This window comes from Euprymna scolopes, chromosome 4 (assembly GCF_053919585.1).
Source record: "Euprymna scolopes isolate OS-2025 chromosome 4, ASM5391958v1, whole genome shotgun sequence".
Lineage (NCBI taxonomy): Eukaryota > Metazoa > Mollusca > Cephalopoda > Sepiida > Sepiolidae > Euprymna > Euprymna scolopes.
The window spans coordinates 20,816,661-20,839,500 of NC_136485.1; positions in this window are offsets into that span (position 1 = coordinate 20,816,661).

The following is a 22,840-nucleotide window of genomic DNA, read 5'->3' on the forward strand; positions in this document are numbered from 1 at the left end:
ATGATATTCCGTTCTTAATTGACATAAATTCCGGTTCTGATTGGTTGTTTCTGACAGGTCCAGGGGAAGTAATTAATTTATCTGATTACTTCTTTAAACTTTTGGTTCCCTTTTTATGTTAATTAAGGTGGGTAACACATGAATCTTTATATATAAATATATATATATATATATATATATATATATATATATATATACATATATATATATATACAAGACTACCCGTGACCCGGTGCGCTATGGAATTCATGTATGAGCGTGACACTTGTGACGTAAAAAGTATTTTTTTGACATAACAGAAACATTTTTATGAAAGTATATAAAAATGAAAAAATAATATAGATAGATTTCTATAAGTCGTTCTGTTTATTATAATTGATTATTTTTGAAAAAAAAAATACAGTTACTGAATTATAGGTTGTTGGCCATACTTACAGGTAAATGTGCACTTAACAGATACCATAATACTTATTATGGTTGAATTCAAATTTTTATATATCTGTTTTTTTTTCATCGTTCATTTCTGTAATATGTTTAAGTTTTTTTAAACCTCACTCTTCCCATGTTAAATAATAATTTCGAAATAATAACGTAAATAGTTCAGCGTCCCAATTGTTCTTTAGTTTTGTGTTTATTTTAAACCCCTCTTTTTTCATATTAAATAATACTTTCGAAACTATAACGTTAATCTTTCAGCGTCCCAATTGTTCTTTTTTTTCGTGTGTAAATTATCCAAATAAACAATTGTTAATACTGTCTGTTTTTTTACATCGTTCATTTCTGTATTACGTTTAAGTTATGTTCAACCCCCCTCTTCGCATGTTAAATTATAATTTCGAAATAATAACGGTAATATTTCAGTCCGGAAGTCAAAATCTGCAAAAGAAGCTATTTGTGTTTATTTGTTTCCGTTTTTATGTGTTAATTTTTATGCACGCATGCGCACACTGATATCGTAAACCGGAAAGTGGATTAGATACATCGTTACTAGGTCATTTGAGTTTCATAATTATATATACACACACATATATATATATATATATATATATATATATATATATATATATATATATATATATATATATTCGTTCCATTTGACATGTTTGATGGTTACCCGTCGATCAGGAAGAATCTCTTTATCGTACTAAACCAGGAAACAGAAAAAAATTACATAGGTTACACTTCAATGAGATTTAAAAACATATTCTATTGGCACATATATTCTACTTACATCTCATTCTCAGTACACTACTGGGATTTAATCGAAACGAACAAAACACCTTCAATCAAATGGAATTTTTTTAGAAAAGCTAAATAATGTAGTTCACTAAATTCACACTGTTTCCTATGTTTAGCTGAGAACTACCAGCTTCTTTTTAAGGACGAGGACAATTTATTAAATGTAACATTTGAATTAGCTATAAACTGCAATCACTTTGGAAGCTCGACTTTATATAAATTGTGAAAAAAACCTCTAATAATGACACCCACCACAGTAGATCCTGACCTTTCACTCCCAATATCTTTATTAATAAATGAAAAAAGGTACATTTTAAGTGGATAAAAGGTGGTACCGATATCCAACTAATTAATAAGTATACTTACTTTAAACCAACACGCCCCTTACTAATAACACCCCCCCCACCTAATCATAGAAGAAGACGCAACATAAAGATATTTAGCTACTTTTAAGGTAACGAATATCCTCTAGCTTTATCTCAAGCGTCCACCGCTTATACAAAATAAATCGAGCAGCAACATATTTTGCCACTATGTTTAGGTGAATTTACTTGAAATACTTTATAATTAGACACACGAAAATGTTTAACTAAAAATACCTATTCGTGGTGCACGCATTTGAATGTCGATATACACCTACAGGAATTATTATCGAAAAAACAAGACTACATTAGGAAACTAACTATGTAGTTGCCCCCCCCCCCAAATGATAACTTAACACTCCACAAAGAAGAATGAATATGTACTATTTATGCATCCATTTACATTTTGATAATCTAAAATTCCACCCCATGAACTGACTATATTAACTCATCAAATATTTGCATATTATAGTATAAGACTTAGAATTAACCCCCGGAATAAAAAAATATGAGAACCATCAGAAATAAGTACATTTGCCACAATAATTACCCCAAATATCACGGTAAATATCGAAATATATAACAACAAATACACTAAATTTATTTAAATTATATTAATGAGTTCATATATCCATTTAAAATAATTCCCAACGCGACCATAATGACATATATGAGCCAAATAAATTAGTAAATAAATCAGTAACCCGAAAAACTAGAAACAATGAAAAATAGCGAGGAATAAAAAAGTTAATTAAGAAATTAAAAAAATAATTAAAACAATAGTCAATTAGAAGTTTCTAGCAGAAAAGAAGAACAACCGTAAAACAACCTATCATATTGTTAGGATAAGAATAAACACAGCAAAAAATATATATATAGCCGCCAGACAAATAAAATACAAATACCTATCAACTGATTGAGATTGTCGGACTGACTTCCTCATATTGGTTGTTATTGTCACAACGTTTCGGCCGTTTTTGCCCTCCGGCTTTCGTCAGGTGTTTTGTATCGAACTCGGGAACCGTTTGTTAGGAGTCCTAGTGACATATGGCCGAGTGGTCCTTGACGTTGTATCAAAGTTTACAGTTACCCAAAGGTGCTGAGTTCAATCCTGAACGAAGGCAGTGAAAAAGTAACATTCAAAACAGAGAATCAGCAACTATGTCCCAAAGCCTAGCTAGAGTCCGAACACGGTACCCCCGTAATAATAATAGGGAGTTTGGTTCGAGACTCCTAACAAACGGTTCCCCAGTTCGATACAAAACACCTGACGAAGGCCGGAGGGCAAAACGGCCGAAACGTTGTGACAATAACAACCAATATGAGGAAGTCAGTCCGACAATCTCAATCAATGGAAACACCTCACCTCAAAAATACAGACAATTACTACTTATCAACTGTCAACAGCTTAATCTCATTGAACCGCAATTACGTCCCCTGTCACCGCTACGCTGACCACATGAAAACAAGAAAGAAATGAACAAATAAAAAAAGCGAGCATAAAAAGTAAATAAAAAACAAAGAAATAAGAAATAACAAATATAAATAAATTAAAATAACACTTGTCCAAAGGAAATTTAAGTCGCACCAGTTAAGTATATAACCAAAAAAAACCTAATATTATATTAATGGTAATAAATAGCGATTAAGTTAAACGAATCACCAAACACCCACTAACTAAAAAGAACTTAAACACGGGAAACAGCATTCACCTAATCCCTACTCCCCCCCCCACCAAACTTTCAAAAAATCTCCACGGCTAACATTCACAAGTGTACACCTCAATTTTCTCCGAAATGTAGACCTCACCCAAATATCTTGCATAATAAACAGACTATATACAAACGTTGTCCTACATTAAACACTCTTTAATAATGTATCAATCTATAATATTATTTATTTGTTTTGAATAACAAGTAGGTTATTACACTTTTTATGCATTTTCTCTCCACGTTTGGTGATATAACACTTTATAATAGTTTTAAAAAGTATAGTTGGAGCGATGTAATGTTGGAGACACGATCGCTTAAAAATTCATGGGGGTAATTAAATGCTTTAAGAAAAATCTATTAAAGAGCACAAACGAAAACGTTAATAAAAAAGGTTTTAAGAATAGTGACGAGTAAAATAAACTGTTAAAATGTAAACTCGAGGCGCCTTTTCACCGATACATCTTAAAGAGTGAAAAACATCGGCAAATGCTATTAATAAATACAAAATATGATTGGCTTTTGTTAAAATTGAAGAGAGAAATAAAATGTGCTACGTGGGGTAGGGAAAAAGATGGAAATGTCGCCAATAAAAGCGGGGCACAGGATATTAAATAAGTAAAAAACAATAAAAAATGTGATGGACGAATGGAGGAAAGATATATATATATATATATATATATATATATATATATATATATATATGAAAAATTGGTCTAATTAAAACTGTAGTGTACCGTGCCCTTATGGTTTGCACGGCCAGCAAATTAAAAGCTGAATAAAAAAAAAATAACTGATATAGTTTTTAGAATAGTTTTCCCGAGAGTATCATTTCACAATTTGTCCATACAAAACTTGCGAAATCAAATACCGATATTTTCCTTGGTTCACCCAAATGTCCGGCGGTACAAATGATAAATTGAATTAGAATTTTGTAATAGATCATTAAACGTCTAAAAGAAAGAAAACATCTGATTTTACGTTCAAATGCAAAACAGTGCAAGCCATTGTAAGTGCACGCAGAGCCAATGCGAGGCTTTGAAATGAAAATGAAAGGAAGAAAATAATGCAAGTTGGGAATTATAAATTATTGTCAAGGATTCGAAGCAGGGTCACCCAGCATTGCGACTATGCTGTTTTACGCACTTTTTTGTGCGGCTCTCTTGGTTCTTTAAGGATTATATATCAAAGGATTTTTTTGATATATCAACAGGCTGGCGGCGAGATATGCGTATGTAGCAGTTGTTGATTGTGGGGGCGTATGGGGGTGGACCGTTCACACCCGTCGATCGTTGAGGTCTGGCTGACAGGTGGCCGAACCGTGCTTCAGATGCTTCCGCTGCCAATCAGTCTACTACTTAAGGTGTCACTAGCTTGCCTGCATAACAAAGAAATTAATTTATATAAACTAAAACCTCTAGAAACTAAGAGAAAATACGTTAAAAAAAGAACCATATACAGGATAATGAGAGAAGTCATTTTGGGGTCTTTAAACTTTCATTTCTGACTTTTGGAGATGAACCATACGAGGCGAATTTTAGCTTATCCAGAGAGAAGTAATCTTGCATTGAAGAGAGCATTTTCCATATCTTGATGGATATGAACTTTATCAAGCTAATGTACCTTGTAAATCTGTGAGAAATTTAGCTGCGAGTACAGGAGGAAATCGATATGTTCGACTTTGTAACGCAGTGGGAAATAGATCGAGAGTTGCGAAGAAAGGGTCGATGAATTCTATTAGGTTAGGCAGCAGTTGACTAGCATGTATTAGCATCTCTCGATTTTGGATAAAATGAGGCTACAAGTTACGAAAAATGAAGAAAGTGGCTTAATTTACCAATTGCAAATCTTTGTCATGCCACTAGATATAACACAACGAAGACCCCAGAGGGAAGTTCTCCAGCATATGAGTTCACGTCAGGCCTTTCCAATCAAGGTACGCCCCAAAACAAAAGTCCATCAGTTATTCTTGTCACCCAGAATAACTCTAACAGTTCGAGACAAGCATTGAAGAGGGCTATTGGTTACTCTGTTTCAATGAGGAAAGATGGCTAACCGAGGACGACAGGATAAGTCAGTGCCATGTTGTGATTCTTGTTGTTGATCCGCGAGACAAAACCCTTTTACCAACACTAACGTAGGTCTCCCGATAGAGTATTCCTGAAAAATAACAAGTTGACTGTCTGGTAGGTATGGAAACGTCTTTAGAGAAGTAATAAGTAAAACTCCAGTCCTTTTTTTGTGGCGTGACCGTCTTAGGGAGGGATTGGTCTCCCCCACTGGCAGAGGCTGAGGCTCCTGAAACACTGGAAAATACCGGGCGTATATGGTTGTTTTATTCATTTAGTACTGTTGTATGCCCGGGCAACGGGTCCAACCATGCTAAAAGATTATTAATTTTATTGTTTGGTGAAAACGACAATTTGGTGTCACTTTGGGAGACACAACGAAACATAATAAAGTACCCGGCGGAATTTCACGGGGTTAACCCTCTCGGTCGTAAGAAACAGGCCTGAGAAAGTTTGCAGAATCACATGCGCATACGAGGTATATGAGATTTCCCTGGGATGATGTAATTAGTGGCGATTGGTTCAGGCAGCATCTCAACCTACCCCGTCACCTGACTACATAAACGAGCTCCCGGGATTAAATCACTAGAATTGGAGCTGAGATTCGAGAGAAATCAAATGCAATCGAGGAATCGTCAGCCTTCCCCTCTGTTCCAAACCGTCACCACCGCACAATCTAGAGTAATTAAACTAATCGAGACTTAGAAGAATTTTCTCAAAATCATTAAAGCGTCCATATCCCAACAGGTGTCGTCTCCCTGCGTCCGAGAGCACTTTTATCTGAATAACGGTTATCTAAAATTCCGAACTATATTTTGATATATGATAACTTCCACACAATTACGTGTGCAGTATTGATTTGCGTTCCTTTTTTATGCATCCCAAATAGTAGGTAGCGATGGATGCGGGGTTGTAATGGGGATGTCAGGGGAAGGAATCCTGTCCGTCGATCTAAATACAATATGTGGCGAAAATGTTTTGCAGATAAAACCGAGCGATACTAACAGAAAAAAAATCGATTTAGACCCATCGTTTTGGGGCTGCCCTCGACTGTAATAAGCTGGCTTCATTATCTAATTTGTGATTTGACTTCTTTTCTTCTATTGTCTGACTAAAACTTGCTCTTGCGTTTTATATTGGTAAGTTTTGACGAAGTGAAGGTTCTCCGAACTCTAACCAGCCAATGAGAGTTAGTCCTGACCCATTTCCCTCTCCTTTGATTCAGTCCGTGCATACTCGCTTTCTATATAATTTGTTTCCACGTTGGTTTTCGTTGAAGATTAATCCTGTGGTCAAATACTGTCTCCAAGTTTAGCCCAAGCAAACTTTATTACTATTTTCACTAAATCAATAGTTTCCTTCGAAAAGCAAAATTATAATTTAATAATATTATAATTCCCAAATCCCTTAGTGAAGCCAGTTTTCTTTGTTTTCATTTTTGTTGCATCATCGCTCAAAGAAATTGAATCATCAAGTCCATTTAGAATTGCCCGGGATTGTTTACATAATAAAAGCTATAACTAAACAATATTAATGTAAAATTCGACCACCGTAGGTTGTTGGGTAACCGAGATTATGACAAGGAGTTACACAAATTAGACGTTTTAGGACATCAGCCTTATCAATTATGCTTTGTTATATGAGAAGTGCATTTAGAGGATAGATTTTGACCACGTAGATTGAGTATGATGGGTATAAAACTCAATGTTGTATTACGTAAAGTTTTAGTCACAGATTAACACGGACCGGACGTTGCTTATGAAAGTCTTGCAAAAAAACAAAACAAAAAACATTAAAAAAAACAAGGAGAAGAAATTCTAGTCTGCGTTTGCTTTCAGTTTTAAGAAAAGGCATTTATTACCGGTATTTTCCAAACGATGGCTGCATCTTATATTTTAATCGTTCCTTTCGTCTGACATATAGTTAACAAAACTCTGGTCTCTACGCACGTCCTTTTCACTCTCTCAAACTGCAAAATGAGTTAGACGTCGAATAACACCGGTATGTACTGCGCTGTATTGGTCGCACCACGTGGACCCGTATATCTTTATTTTCTGTTTCTTTCTACTTGTACGCTGTGACATCAACACGAGCCAGCGCTACGCCAATGCATATGTCGACATATTGTTACTGCGACGTGCATGCCTGTGGCTACGTACCAATTACACTTATAAGCGAGGCAAGTGATTTTGGACGTTGTAAAGAGTTCTTGTTGGAGATTTAAAAAATATAACAAATTACCTGAAAATGTTATAATGCCTGTTAACACCTGTGGGAAGATTAAATATATGCAATACTTTGGGATGTGTGGAGTTTTTAAAACAATACAACGTTAATGTATTGTCTGCCTTCTCAAGTAAGTAATGACACGTTTGAAATTTCTCAGCTGCTTAATGTACCTATTCTCTACCATATGTGGATCAGAAATTGTAAGAAGTAGTCATCTGAGTTCATAGGCACGTATGTGGCCAGATAAAAAAAAACTGTTTGAGGATGAAATATAGACGCTTATGAGTCAGTGGATCAGAAGTACGTTTCTCCAGTCTATATGTGATCGAACCGTCAATAAATTATGCGTTAATATGGGATAATTGCAAATGTGCAAAAAAAAAAAAAACTGTTTTCGGTGGTATTGATTGCCACAGAAAAAATCTGGTCAGCGATCGTCTAAATATGGTAATACAACTGTAACTAACTTGTGAGAACTATCGTTAAGAGTTACAGCCGGTTATAAGTTGTGGACGATCTCATTGAATGTAAAGAATTTACAGGCACAATTTATCTTACCTTTTATCAACACGTGCATAACAGGTTCCAAGCAAATACATTTTTAGGAGGATTAAGAGCAACTAAATTAAAAGTGTAAAGCTAACTGTGAAACACATTAGTCATGAATTTTAAGTTAGACATTTTGCAGAATTATTAACGCTAGAAGAGAGATCATTCTATACTTAAATAGCAAAGCATACATGACAGAGAGGGCACATATTGGGCGATCAAGTAACGGAGACCCTGTATCCAAGCTGTAAATTGCGAACACCTAACTTAGGTAAACCTATAATACTAGGGCATACATGCCAGAGATAAAATTTATAGATTCACTGAGGTGAATTTAAATATCTTGAATGTTTGAGGTAGAATCCTTGAATGAATACCGAGGTGTTGTCAGATTTACATGAAGCACAGACACAAGAGAAGTTCGAAGCGAAATATCGCTTTTAAAATAAGTAGATACTAATGTACGTAATGAGGCAAATTGTTGGTGATTTCGAAAGAGAGAAATGCCGAGATTTCAGAACCGATTAATCTCACCGTGAAGTTTAGACTTATGAAGACCCGATATTGCACATATACAAAGTTCGTAGAATTGTAGCAGTAATGTTACATAGCGCATCAAAACTGTTTAATAGAAAGAATGACATTTTCATTTGTGGAATATTATTTTGTCACGATACTGCTGAGGTCCAAAAAGAAAAGAACATGCAGAGAGTCTTTTTGATGCATTGGAAAATTGTCGTATTTTTATTTGGATGATAATTACTTAGTTCCTGCTTTTGATATTTTAGCTAATATTTCTAGATAATGGCGTTCCTGGTGTTAAATATCAATTATGCGGTGATAGAGAAACGAGGCAGATAAAATTAACTCTGGACCCTTCAATGAATTCCAGATATCAATAATAAAAAACAAGTTATTTCACATAAAAAGAATTCTGATTTTTTTCTTGAGAAAGTTTGGGTATTGTTTTGAAATAGCATTGTAAGGCTTATAGCAGTGATGACTAGATAAAAAAGCTTTCCTTTATCGTCATTTTATCTGATAGCATGACCTTTACATACTTATTACAGAGTAAAGTTTGTCCTAGAAACACAGGAAAGAACCACCGGAATTGAGGAGATGCCAGCATTGTGAATAGAGTGGAGCAGTAGTTTCAAAGAGGGTCCAGTCTGAAGGCGAACTAATAAAGGTTATCAACTCTTCAGAATAGTTATACAACGTGTAGTCCAATTACCTTTAATATGTGTCCTTCGAATTACAGGGTAAGAGTTGAAACCATCAGAGCCGTTCAGAAAGAGATGTATTACTCCTTGTGAATTCATGTTTTAAGGAAAACATGTACGCTTATATTTGTCAATATTATCGATACACTGAATTGCCTATTTCGTTTGTTAGTATCTTTTTTAAATGTACTATTCATACTAAGTCAAGAGTTAATCTTTAAGCGTCTAGAAAGATACTACCAGAGATCAAATATGTAGAGTGAGATACCGTATCATTAGAGGAATAAATAATTGCGTTAACATTTCTTTAACATATTTTTAAGGCGGCTTATGATGTCATTTTTATCCGTTTATACTTTGTGACATTTTTTAAATAGTAAGCTGTTAATTTATTACACATATGCAATCATTTTCTGAGATAATAGGAGTTAAGGCAATATAGTATATCGTTGTTATTTCTCTCTATATAATATTTTATGAACTTTAAATATTTTATTGTAATTTCCTCGAATTCCACATTTCTGAATCATCCTCATTCATTATTATAACGTCTTAGCGATGAGTATTAGTCTAAAGCGGTGAAAATGTGTTTATTTGGAGCATTAAACGATACATTTCTCTATACGCTACATAAAAGCTCTCTTTTCAAATATCTTGGCTAAACATTTAGAGGGAATAGGAATTGAAACAGGCACAACAAGATGCTACAAAAAATGTAGGCTACGTCTACCGTGCTACGTACTTACGACTAAGAAATTATCTACGTCCCAAAAGTCACTATTCTCCGGGGCATAACATATTGTTACCACATTGAACCTAGTGCATCTGCTATTAGTCGCTCACTCGTAGACATGGTTTAAAAAAGACTCGCCAGCGTATTAAGTCCTGAACTGTCAACACAACACCGACTTTTGTCTCATCGACGCAATTCTGCATTCGTTTGTCTATTTTACAAATACTTGAAGAAAATGTGCTCAAAAGATCTCCGAGCATTTGGACCCCCTCGACTTAAATACCCGTAACTTACCCGACAAGAAGCAAATTAGTACCCCACATTGTAGATATCGCTAGATGCCTAAAAAATTACTCATAGAGTTTCTTCTCTTGAACTATATATATATATATATATATATATATATATATATATATATATATATATATATATATATATATATCACAGTGATCAACACTTATCAAGACCCGGAGGCCACTCAGGATTAAGGGTTATTGCAAGTACATTACGTTAGTGTGGAGGGGGCGGTTCATTAGGAATTAGTTAACGTTGGACTTGAAGACATCCAAGTTGTAGTCCGGTGGGAAGCAGGCAGAGGGAACAGAGTGCCACATGCGTGCAGTTCTAAGAAAGAAGCTTTTCTCATGGAATCCACGTTTTTATTTAGGCACACATATAGAGTGGGGGAAATTTTTCACAGTGGATTCAGCTAGACGGGTGTTTTTCGTGAAAGATTGGCGAGGGGGGGACCAGAGATTGGAGTTCAGACGAGCACCTGCCATGGAAATAACGATAAAACAAGGATAGGCTCGCAACGTCTCTTCTGTGGGAGAGAGGTTGCGGGGTAGAGAAAAGGACATCCCCCACTAAGCCACGAAGTCTATTTTGTACTCTGTCAAGGCAGGATAGGCTGTTTTTAGCAGCTCCTGCCAAGATATGGCAACATTATTCCATCCTTGGACGTACTTGGCTTTTATATAGATAGAATATATATATATATATATATATATATATATATATATATATATATATATATATATATATATACTAGCAAAAGTACCCGTCGTTAACTGGGTTCAAAAGCAGCCTACAAAAAATGGGCTCTGATTTATGAAAGTATAATATGTTATGAAAAGGAAGGGTTGTAAAGAGATATCTTCGAATTTGGGGGTATCAAAACCAAAGCAAAATATGATGAAAGTAAAAATAAAATAGATAAAACACATAGTTTATTATACCATACATGTTCACATTGAAACATTTATCACAATATTCTATGGGTCTATACTAAAAAAAAAACTTGTTAAACTTTGTGACATATTTCCATTCTATAAAGGTCAGGTTCGAACCAAAACCCCATAATTTTATTATACCATATTTTTTCAAGCTTAAACATAATTATCAAAGTATACTTACGCAGATAAATATGAAAAGTATTTATTAATGTGTGTGCCTATTTCCATTCTATGGAGGCCAGGCGCGGATGAAGACACCATAATTTTATTATACCATCCCTATTTAAGTTAAAACATACTTATCAAAGTATTATTATGTAAATTTATATCAAACGAACTTGTAAACGTTTTTTTTTTAATATTTTAAGTTTTTATTTCCATACTTTGTGGACTAGGCGCGAACGCAGACCCCACAGTTTTTATGAATCATTATATACAAGATCAAACATACCCATTCCTGTGTGTCGATACATCTTCTATCATTATATGTGATCAGTTTTCTATAATAGTAAACCATAGAGGAGCCTATTCGTGATCAGACACACACACAGACGTTCAGCTTTATATTATAGATATGTGTGTGTTTTTTATTACAACTTCAAATGTATTAACATAATTCATTCAAACTTATTTCAATTGACAGGATAAAAAGTATCTGCCCATGTCTTCATATATATATATATATATATATATATATATATATATATATATATATATATATAAACCCAGACAATGAAAGTAAGAGAGAGAAAGGGGATAAAAGAAAATGGAGAAAAACAAAAATGAGAAAATAGCAATAAAACTATGAATTATATAAAAAATGTGTAAATGTATTAAGACAAGGAAGCACAAGAGAGGGGGAAAAAGAAGAAAAAGAAAAGAAAGAATAGAAGATTTTTTTCCCTGTTTTATTTAAGCTTTTGTGTCTAATAGTATGTTTCATATAAACATAAAAAGTTTTTATAATATGCTTGTGTGTGGACAAATGAAAATAAAATTTAAAAGAAATCACTGTTAGAATTGTATACGGGTTGTAACCGGTTAAAATGATTAGAAATATGGTTGGAAGTCTGGGTAAGCGTACGAAAATATATAAGCAAGTAAAATCGTCCACAGTAGTAGTAAATGTAACGAAAATAATGAAAATATAATAAAAAAACTGCCAAACAAAAACAAACGAAAACAAAACAAAAAAAAAAAAAACAGCATCGTGTAAGATTTGAAAAGACGCTCCAAAACCCAAAAAATTAATAACGGTACTTATGCGTTCGTTTATGTATGAGGAAGTTGATCTTGTGAATAATAGAATGATGCCATCAAATAAAGCGGATTTTGAGAATGGAGAATGTATTTTTTTTAATTGGCTAATTGAAAGAATGTGTTATGAGAATATAGCTAATACACCGTTACGAATAATGCAAGTATCGTTGGAAAATAGTAGCAGTGAAAGTATACAATATTTATAAGAAAAAAATATGAGCTACTTCCTCTATAGATGTAGCGATTGTTATGCTGTTCCTATTATGATGCAATGTAGCATTTATTATAACGACTTAATGTGTCAATAATTGTGTTCGAAAATTACATAAAACTATGTCTAATAGCTTTTACTAAATGAATTAGTATTTGGCATCTGTTATTGCAAACCGAACATACTTTAGACAAGAGGGGGAATTCTCCAGTCAAAATAATATATAGGAGATCATTGAGCCTCTTTAAAATATATAACGATGGGCACTGCCTTGAATATTTAATCGTAAATGTTGTCAACTCGCGTGAAATCAACGTTGTGAAATCCCTGGGGTAAATGCTTATCAAATAGAATAAAATGTGACTGGGTTTCAATCTAATGATAGGTATGTATTGTCATCTTCTACACTACGGAATGCAGAAACATTAGTAGCATAAAGAACAATTATATTTTACACTCTTATATTTTTTATTTGCTGACAGAAACCACACAAGATGATCTGAAAATCACCCATTCTAAAGTATATAATATACTAAAAAAATCTACACACTAAAAAGCGTATGGACCTGATCTCATCCAGATTGCACTATAAAAAATGCTCCACTAGGGTTGTTCCAATTCTCTTCGAACTCCCCACCTTATGCTTTAACGAATCATGCTTTCCTGACTGCTGAAGAGATTGCTTCTGTGGTACCAGTTCACAAGAATTCCGACGAAAGTACTGACCTATTAAATTATCACCGTATGAGCCTCCTCTCTCTTTTCACTAAAATATTTGAGCGCATATATAATGAAGCTCTAATCCACGACCTTACAGTTGCTAAACTCCTGTCCGATCATCAATATGGATTTAGGTAACCCAGTTCTACTGGGATATTCTAACTTTAATCTCTGAACGTATATCCCATTCATTGGATAAGGGAGGGGAAGGGAAAGCAGTAGCACTAGATATATCTAAGACTGTTGTAAATTTAATTAAAAAAAGCCGTAATCGTAATACTTGATAGTAGAATGTTAAATTAATATTTAAAAATAACATTAATTTATATATCTATAAAAGTTAATGTGTCTGTCTGTGTATCTGTGTATCTGTGTATCTGTGTGTCTGTGTATATTTCCCTCTGCCAATTTTAAGTCTACAGGCCCTAAATTTGATATACTTTACGAATACTCAACGTAAATCTATCCTTCTTAAATAAAAGAAGAATCCATGTTTCCCTCCATAGTCGTAAGTCAAAACAACATGATTAAAATGCGGGTGTAACTCAGGAGTGTATCGTCGGGCCTTTATTATTCGTGATGTTCATAAATGACCTCCCTGATAAAACAGACACTGATATGAGTATATTTGCTGACAATACCAGTCACGAGAGGAGACCTATGAACACATATCCAAGGAAATGGTAAGAACCCTAGAAGATAACCTCCAGTCTGTAGTGTAATGGATTAAAAATAGATGGTAGCGTTCAATGCTGCAAAGACTATTTCCTTTAATAATTACGAGGAACCTTCTCAACCACCAATAGTTTTCGCTAAAGATTCCTGAATATAATCCTTTAAAAATCCTCGGGTTAACGTTCACAGAGAAAATGAGTTCGAACAGATACATTGAGAGCATTGCCAAGGCTGCTGAGAAGATTATGGGCTCCCTCTACCCTGCTAGACACTTACTTACCCTGAAAGTATTCTACATATCTACAACGCCACCATTCGCTCATGTATGGAGTAGTGTTCTCATATTTAGACTGGTTCATCTGATGCGGGTTACGCATTCGTGGACAGGGTTTCAAGGAGAGTCGCCCTGATAGGTCATGAACTGTTATCTAAGCCCCAACCTCTGTCCCATCGATGAAATATTGCATCACTCTGCTTGTATTACAAATATTTTAATGGTGGATATCCCGACAATCTACAAGGTCTCGTACAGCTTCGACGTAAGTATACCCAACAAACCGTACAAGCAGCAAAGTCCCTCCCCTACACAGTAGAAATCCCTAGATGTAATGTGGGTCTACTCGTCTAATAGTTTCTGCCGGGGAACTGCAAGACTATGGAAATCCTTTCGGGATTTCTGTTTCTCCAACTGTACTGACATGCAGAAGTTCAAGTGTAATATGAACAGACATCTTGCAGCTACTTACATAGTATTTCAGCAATGTATACCTTTGATAGCAGCCCCTATATAAAAGTTTGGGGTGAAAATGTAATAAAAATACAAATATATAAAAATAATATACATATGTTATAAATTAACAAAACCTATACACACACACGCACACACACATATATAGAGGGAGAGAAAGAGAGAAAGAGAGAGAGAATCTGACGAAATGCATAAAATTCTGTATACTTTTACTGCTATATATATGTATGTATATATACATATGTATATGTATGTATAAACCAACACATATATATGTATATATGTGTACATATATGCATATACATGTGTACATATATACCAAATATATATATATATATATATATATATATATATATATATATACATTCGTATATATATATATGTATCTATGTATAAACATATAAACCTAGATGATAATAATGACGCAAAACTCTTCATGTAAAACTGCTGATAGAATTCCGCGGAGGATTTAATACCTTACCAAGTAATAAATTAAATATTTCAGATAACGTCTGATTGCGTAGCTACGTCAGCAGTCATTTCATGAAGTATCACAATTATAGTTGCTAAACTTATCGACCATTAAAACACCAGTTATTTTTTTTGTTTGTGCTGGTTTTTATTTTTTGAATGTTCCGTCTGAATTTATTGATCGAACTACATTTGAATAGATTTTACATTTCATGAATTTCAAATGCGGCGAAGCTCTTAAATGGCAAAAATCTTACTTTCACTTGGTGATGCAAATCTATGTGTGCATTGCAAATAGACAGGATAGTATTGACAAATAGGCTTGAATAATTAGGACGCTACTCAGTGTTACACATTACCAACCCATGCATTAGCAACGATCTGATGATAATGTTATATTTGTTACTTCATGTGACTCAATATTTTATATACATGTAGTATATTTTATATACATCTATTAACATGTATATACATGTAATAACCTGTGTATATATAACTGGTATCATTTAATTTATTTCCAGGATAATTTACTGTATTAATAAGGAAAATATGTTTTAACGTACTTATTTGAGGAAAACTTTATTTAAGATTTCGATTTACTAAAATGTAATCGAACTCTTTGCAAAAAGTGGAACTATCTATTTTTTTTTAAATTCTAATCGTTGAAAGATCTGCGAACATGCGATTATTTTAATTGAAACACCCGCGTTATTGTTCGCCAGAATTTTTTTTCAAATAATGACCAGCATTCTCAATACGCCTTTTCCTGTAAATCACTGACATTTTTCATCCCGTGAATATCTGTTACACAATGTATACATATTCAGTGCAGCGATGCATACGCCCAGTCACCATAACAAAGCAGTTTGTATACCGCTTTGATTTATTGTGTCGGAAAAATAACATGCATTTCTTTCGAAACACACCTCGCAACACACTCACATACACACACACGCACACGCGTATTTTATGTATATGTATATATATATATGTATATATATAATCTGAAGTTATTGTTTTCAGATGTTTAGTATACAATTTATTTGTTTTCACACTCCCTGTTTCGCCCAGCCTGTTACCAATAGATGAAGCCCTCATCAGCCGATACAGCTTAAAGTTTTCAATGAAATTATAATATATATATATATATATATATATATATATATATATATATATATATATATATATATATGTATATCATTAGAAGCTTTACAATGTCAGCAAATTCAAATACCTAGGGACCACGGTCATGAACAACAAAAAAATAGACGAGGATATTTCTACAAGAATGGCTAACGCCTCCATATCCTCAAACAGAAGCTCTGGCAAAATAAAGAGTGGCTTTCAGAACTAAATGCTTGGTGTACCGCGACATCGTCCTCTCGTCACTCTTATACGGTGCAGAAACTTGGCCAGTGTGCAAACTGGTAGCCCGCAAGCTCAACACCTATATGCTGAGACAGCACCGGCAGATTTTAAATGTCAAGTGGTATGACTTTGTCAGCAACAGGGAGATCCTATCACAAGCCAACCTCCCAAGCATGTATGACCTGCTCATCCGGAAAAAACGTGAGATGGGCCGGGCACGTAAACAGAATGGAGAACTCCCGACTACCAAAACAGATACTTTCACAACTGGAGGATGGGGTACGAGGCATACGCAGACCTAATCTCAGGTTTGGTGACACCGTCAAACGAAATCTAAAGGACATGCTGATACCTACTGGAAGCTGGCATACCCCCAGTCGCGACCGTGACAAGTGGAGTATGATGGTTCACAGGAAGTCGTCTTCGGACACGAAGGACAGCACATGATGATGATATATATAATTATAAAACTCAAATGAAATTGGAACGGGTATTGTAACCCAACATCCGGTTTACGATTTCCTGTTGCGCATGCGAACATAAACAAATAATCAACGCGACAATAAAACGTATTGTTTTACTGTGTACGTTTTCGGCGTCCCAATTGTTTTTTTTTTAGTCGCGTTTCGTTGCTTCATGATACTCTGAAGGTTTTCAATTACGATAAAATTTGGAGAATTTGCGGACCACTCCATCTTCCGTCGCCCAGAGAACCCCACATGTTGCAAATATCGTTGCTTTTGTTTGCTGCATGCGAGGGAGCATTATCCGGCATAAAAATAATGGTTGCTCTGAACGTCAACCTTTGCTTCATCAGCTATGGTACACAGTGCTTTTCAGAAAAGCTATGTAAGCATTTGACGTCATTCTTGGACTTTCCATGGGCCAACTAAATTACCTCCGATAATCCCAGCCAAAATCATTATACCACCACCACCTTGCTGGCGCCTTAAACGTTAATGACGATATCGTCCATCTAGGACGCATCACTTGCTCCAACCATCTGGGCACCCAAGAGTGTCACGCACTTTATCCGTGAACAAAACTTTGGAAAAATCCATTTTCATTTTGTCCTCTGCCCATTTCTATCGGTTGTGTATGTGATGTTGCTTTAATGGAGGCTTTGTCAGTGCTTAACAGACTTTACCACTTATGTCAGAAGGCGAAATCAAGTACTTCTTGTGCCATTTTTCTATCCGGCTTGGTCAAAGATTTCTTGACTTGTCTGCCCAGGGTTTTTAACAACTTCACGTTTAACTTGGAGTAGAGAACGGCATGGAATAACTCTAAATTTACCTTTATAAGCTCTGTTACGTACCTTTGTGGGGTACTTGACAAACTGCCTCACAGTTTGATAGTACCTTCCTATCATTTTGGTTATTTCGATGGTAGCTTTAACATTTACTAGCTGTTCTGTAATAGGTCTCCTTTTAGAACTACTCAATCCACCTTTACGACGAATTTTATTGACGGAACAAACTTCCTTGTTAATATTTTGACACACCTCAAATACCGCAGACTCAGCAATTATGATGGCAAGTTGTTTACATTGCGCGATACCGTACGAAAGTTTCACAGTACGCGTAGCTCAGCATTGCCAAAGTTTCCGAAGCTTTTGATACGAATGTACAGGTAAGTTTCTGAAACTGGTAAAAAAAGGTTATCTCGTAAATAATTTGACACGCACGGTATATATATATATATATATATATATATATATATATATATATATATATATATATATATATATATATGATTGTTAAGCTGGATTAAATCCGACGATATGAAATAAAATGGAGGTGGAAGGACCTGGATACTCAACGTTTCGCCCGATTTATGCGGGCTTCTTCAAGAGGGATGGTCATTGACGAGAGAGTCGGAGGATTGGAGCTATATATAATGATGGGGGAGAGCAGCGTGTTTTCCTTATGTAAATTAGATGTCATATGTACATGTATATACATTTTATGAGAGAAAAAAATAAATTAGAGTAAACTAGTGTAGTGGATTACGTCTAAAAGATAAAATATCGTAGAGATTAAAAAGATTGTGTTTGGAAATATAGTGGTGATAGATTAAATAAATAAAATGACATGAGATTACGAAATAATCTTTTTTTAAATTAGAAATAATTGAATTGGGATAAAATAGCGCAGTAACTTAAAAGATGGTGTCTAAAAATAAGAATAGGAGGTGATAAAATGGAGTCTAAAAATAGATTATGATAAAATACAGTAAATAAGTAAAATAAAAATAAAATTAAGTGAAATTACGCATTTTTTTTTTTTGTATCGCGTTTAACCGGTGTCTAAGTTGTTTTTCTTTAGTAATTATTTTCGACAGAAAGGGAGCAACGTGGAAAAAAACTTTTCTTTGCTTAATTATATTGCTGGAATGGGAGATTATAGCTGACTCAATTAAACGTCGTGTGGATCTGTTATGTATGTGTTTAAGGAAAGTTGCTTTGTTAAAATCAAACTGGTGGTCGTTTTCCATGATGTGACAAAATATGGCGTTGAGTGTATTGTTGTTTTTTACATCTCTTTTGTGTTCATATATTCTTTTATTTAAATTACGTTGAGTTTCTCCTACGTATATTCTTCCACAATCAAGGCAGAGTATGGAATATATTCCGGCTTTGGTGTTAATGTTGGTATTAGTTATAATTTTACGTGTTAGATCCCTAATTGTTAAAGAGTTTAGTTATGTTATTTGAATGCTTGTCTTATTTAGGTTCTTATAGATTGTGTCGTTGTTTTTATTAGTTGGTAATGTTAATTGTCTGTTGTGTGTCTGGCTATTTAGGGAATGGTCTCGGTTTCGGTTATGGTAAATTTTTAGTGCTTTTCTTTTTGTATTTGCCAAAAAATGTTGAGGGTATTGAAAGTTCATGAATGTACGTTCGATATACTCTAATTCTTCCATGATGTATTTTTCACTGCATATTCTCAGGGCCCTAAGAAAAATCCTATTAGAATACCTCTTTTTACTTTATCATTGTGATGAGAGTAAAAGTGTAGGTAATCATTTTTATTCGTGACTTTCCGATGGACTTTAAAACTTAGATGGTCATAGTTATTTATGATGTTGATGTCCAGAAAAGGTATGGAGTTGTTATTTTCTCTTTCATACGTATAGTTAATAGTGGGTTCAATCTTGTTTAATTTATCAGTGATATTCTCTATTTTGGAAGATATAGGGAGAAAAATTAAAATATCATCAATATATCTATAGTAGGAGGTGCCCTTGGTCAATTTATATTTCATGGGTCCGGTTTCTATGAATTCTAAAAATAGACATGCCAAAACCCCACTTAGAGGGTTACCCATGGGCAGTCCAAATTTTTGTTTGTAGCAGAGTCCATCGAATGTGAAATATGTCATGTCAAGTCATATGCTTATAATTTTAATTATATTATCTATCGGCAAAGGTAATTTAATTTTTATTTTATTTAAGTGGTTTGAAAGAAGGTTGAGACATTTCTTGGTAGGGATATTGGTGTATAAAGATTCTATATCGAGACTGTGTTACCCTCAGTCGACTATTAATATCGAAGTTTTTTTTTAATATCATAGTATTAGCATTATTATCATTTATTCTGCAGTTTTAATATTTTTAGTGCAACATTTCCGCAACCATGAGATAACACCGCACAATATGCATGTATATTACTAAAGAATGGACGGACTACAATGTGTTCATAGCATTTTTCCACCATAGATATCTTTGATATTTTTTATTGGAATCCTTTTGAGATGTTAAATTGATACATTTATTTAATTATTTAACAACAATTATGCTCACATTCTAGTTATTGTTTTACACCGTTTCGCCCAACTATTCTTCTGGCTTTTATCCTGTGGAAAACCTCGACAGTGTAGTGGCGCAGTAGATAGAGGCGTTGAGCATCCACGGTCCCATATAGGAATTGTCTGAAGATAGCGGCTTCAATCCTTTCCAAAACTGGACAGAGACTACGTTGGCCAAAACGTGCTGAGAAAACAACCACTATGGAAGGTATCAATTACAGAGAATACAGGTAAGAGACTCAACATTTTTATCCCGTCGCGGTTTACTAATTGTTATTGTTCTAGGTTATACAACGTAACATTCAGTAGATTGAAATGCAATGAGAAAAGAGTACGAATAACTGTGCAAAATCCCAAAACACGGGCAGTTTTCGTGATACCCCTAAATATGATCGTACTAGAGTTACTTCTCAGAGGGAAGACACTGCTATCACTATCCGCAGCGTTAGAAACATATACTAAATAAAACAACGATGGAATCCTGTTTAAAAGTGTTCTCTTTATACAGTAAAGAACACACTAAAGGAATTAAATTTGCGAGGCTGTGTTGCAACACGCAAGGCAATGTGTTCTGTAACGAACAGAAAGCGAGGTCTCCACTTCATCAGATGCAATATAGAGCCTAACTCTTCATATTGGCCGAAAGCTATTTATAGCAACGAAAGTAAATTCAATAGGTTAGGCAATGATGATAGGCTGTACGTCGGCCAAAGGAAGGTCGAAGGAGTTAATCTTAGGTCCACAGTCTCAGCGCTGTTCAGTTTTGGCGTGGGACGTTATTAGTGTCCATTGCACAGGGCCTACAGTTCACTTCCAAGGTGAAAATAGTTTGGCCAAGTGCATTAATATGTTGACTGAGCATTTTCTACCTTTGTTTGGCCGGAATTTGGATGATAATCCATGCTGAATGCTGGAAAATGCTCACATTGACACAGGTTGCAATGGCAGGAGGGTCTTTGAAAAGGGTGCTATTTCGTATTTAAATTGGCCTTCACAATCTGCAGACCTCAATTCTATCGAAAACGTATGGTATTACACCAAGCTACATCTACGCAATGATACAATTTCAAATCTGGAAGAACTTTTGGCGAAAATTTAAGAGAAATGGCATGCCTTTTCACCGGAGTATGGCTGTAGATTAATTCAAAAAATGCCGAAAAGATTGCAGGCTTTCAAATTGGAGAAAGGCTATGCTACTAGATAATAACTCGTTCATTGTGTGCTGTTCTATTTTTGTTTTAAATTAGATTTACATAACAATTTACCGTTGTGCTGTATTTATTTTGCTTTTAGATTTTAAGTAATTTTTTTAATTGACCTGAAAACATAAATACTTTAATTAAAAGTGTAAGATGAACATCTAAAATTATAGATAGAATAAATGAAAAATCTAATGGGGCTTAGGTTGTTTAAGCAGTTACATTCAATTTAACGACAGGTACGGACGTTTTGTGGCGCTACTATATATATATATATATATATATATATATATATATATATATATATATATATATATATATATATATACTATCAGGCTTCTCGGCGTTTCCCGATTATAAAATACGCATAAATATATTTCAATTCATAAAGTTCTTGAGTCATACGCATACGTGTATCATCGTTTTCTTGACAATTTATTTTGAATGTAAAAATATTTATGAGATATAAACCAAAATCTGAAGACAGTGGGTTAAATACGAAACTACTTAATCATATTTACATGATTTTAAAAAGAAGTGCTTTTAAAACTATTTATTCCTCGCATAAAAAGTTGTCAAGTACACTATTCGTGCATCTGCCTTCGTGAAAGAGTTGACAAGCAGAAATAAATCCGATGAGCTACCTGTAACAATTTGTCAGTGTTATCACTTAGCAGGCTTTATTCCGAATAAAAACCTATTAAAAGTTTGTCAGATCTTTGGCTTATATTTTACAGATCTGTTTCCTAACGCAATAACAATTAATTATAATCTGGCCTTAATCAGATTTCCGGTGCACACACTTCTCCAAAAAAAAATAAAATGTTTTACTAAGAGAGATATATGCATAATAATATGTCGAAGGAGGGGATTCTATACAAGATCCAGTACCGCCCATTTTCTTAAGTAGCTATCTTGTAATTAAGTGTAAACCTTAGTAAAAATTCAAGTTAAAATTCGTCTAAAAGCATTAGTCTACAAAACTTTTATTTATATAATAGTATTTCTAAATTTAACAAACATTTTTTGTT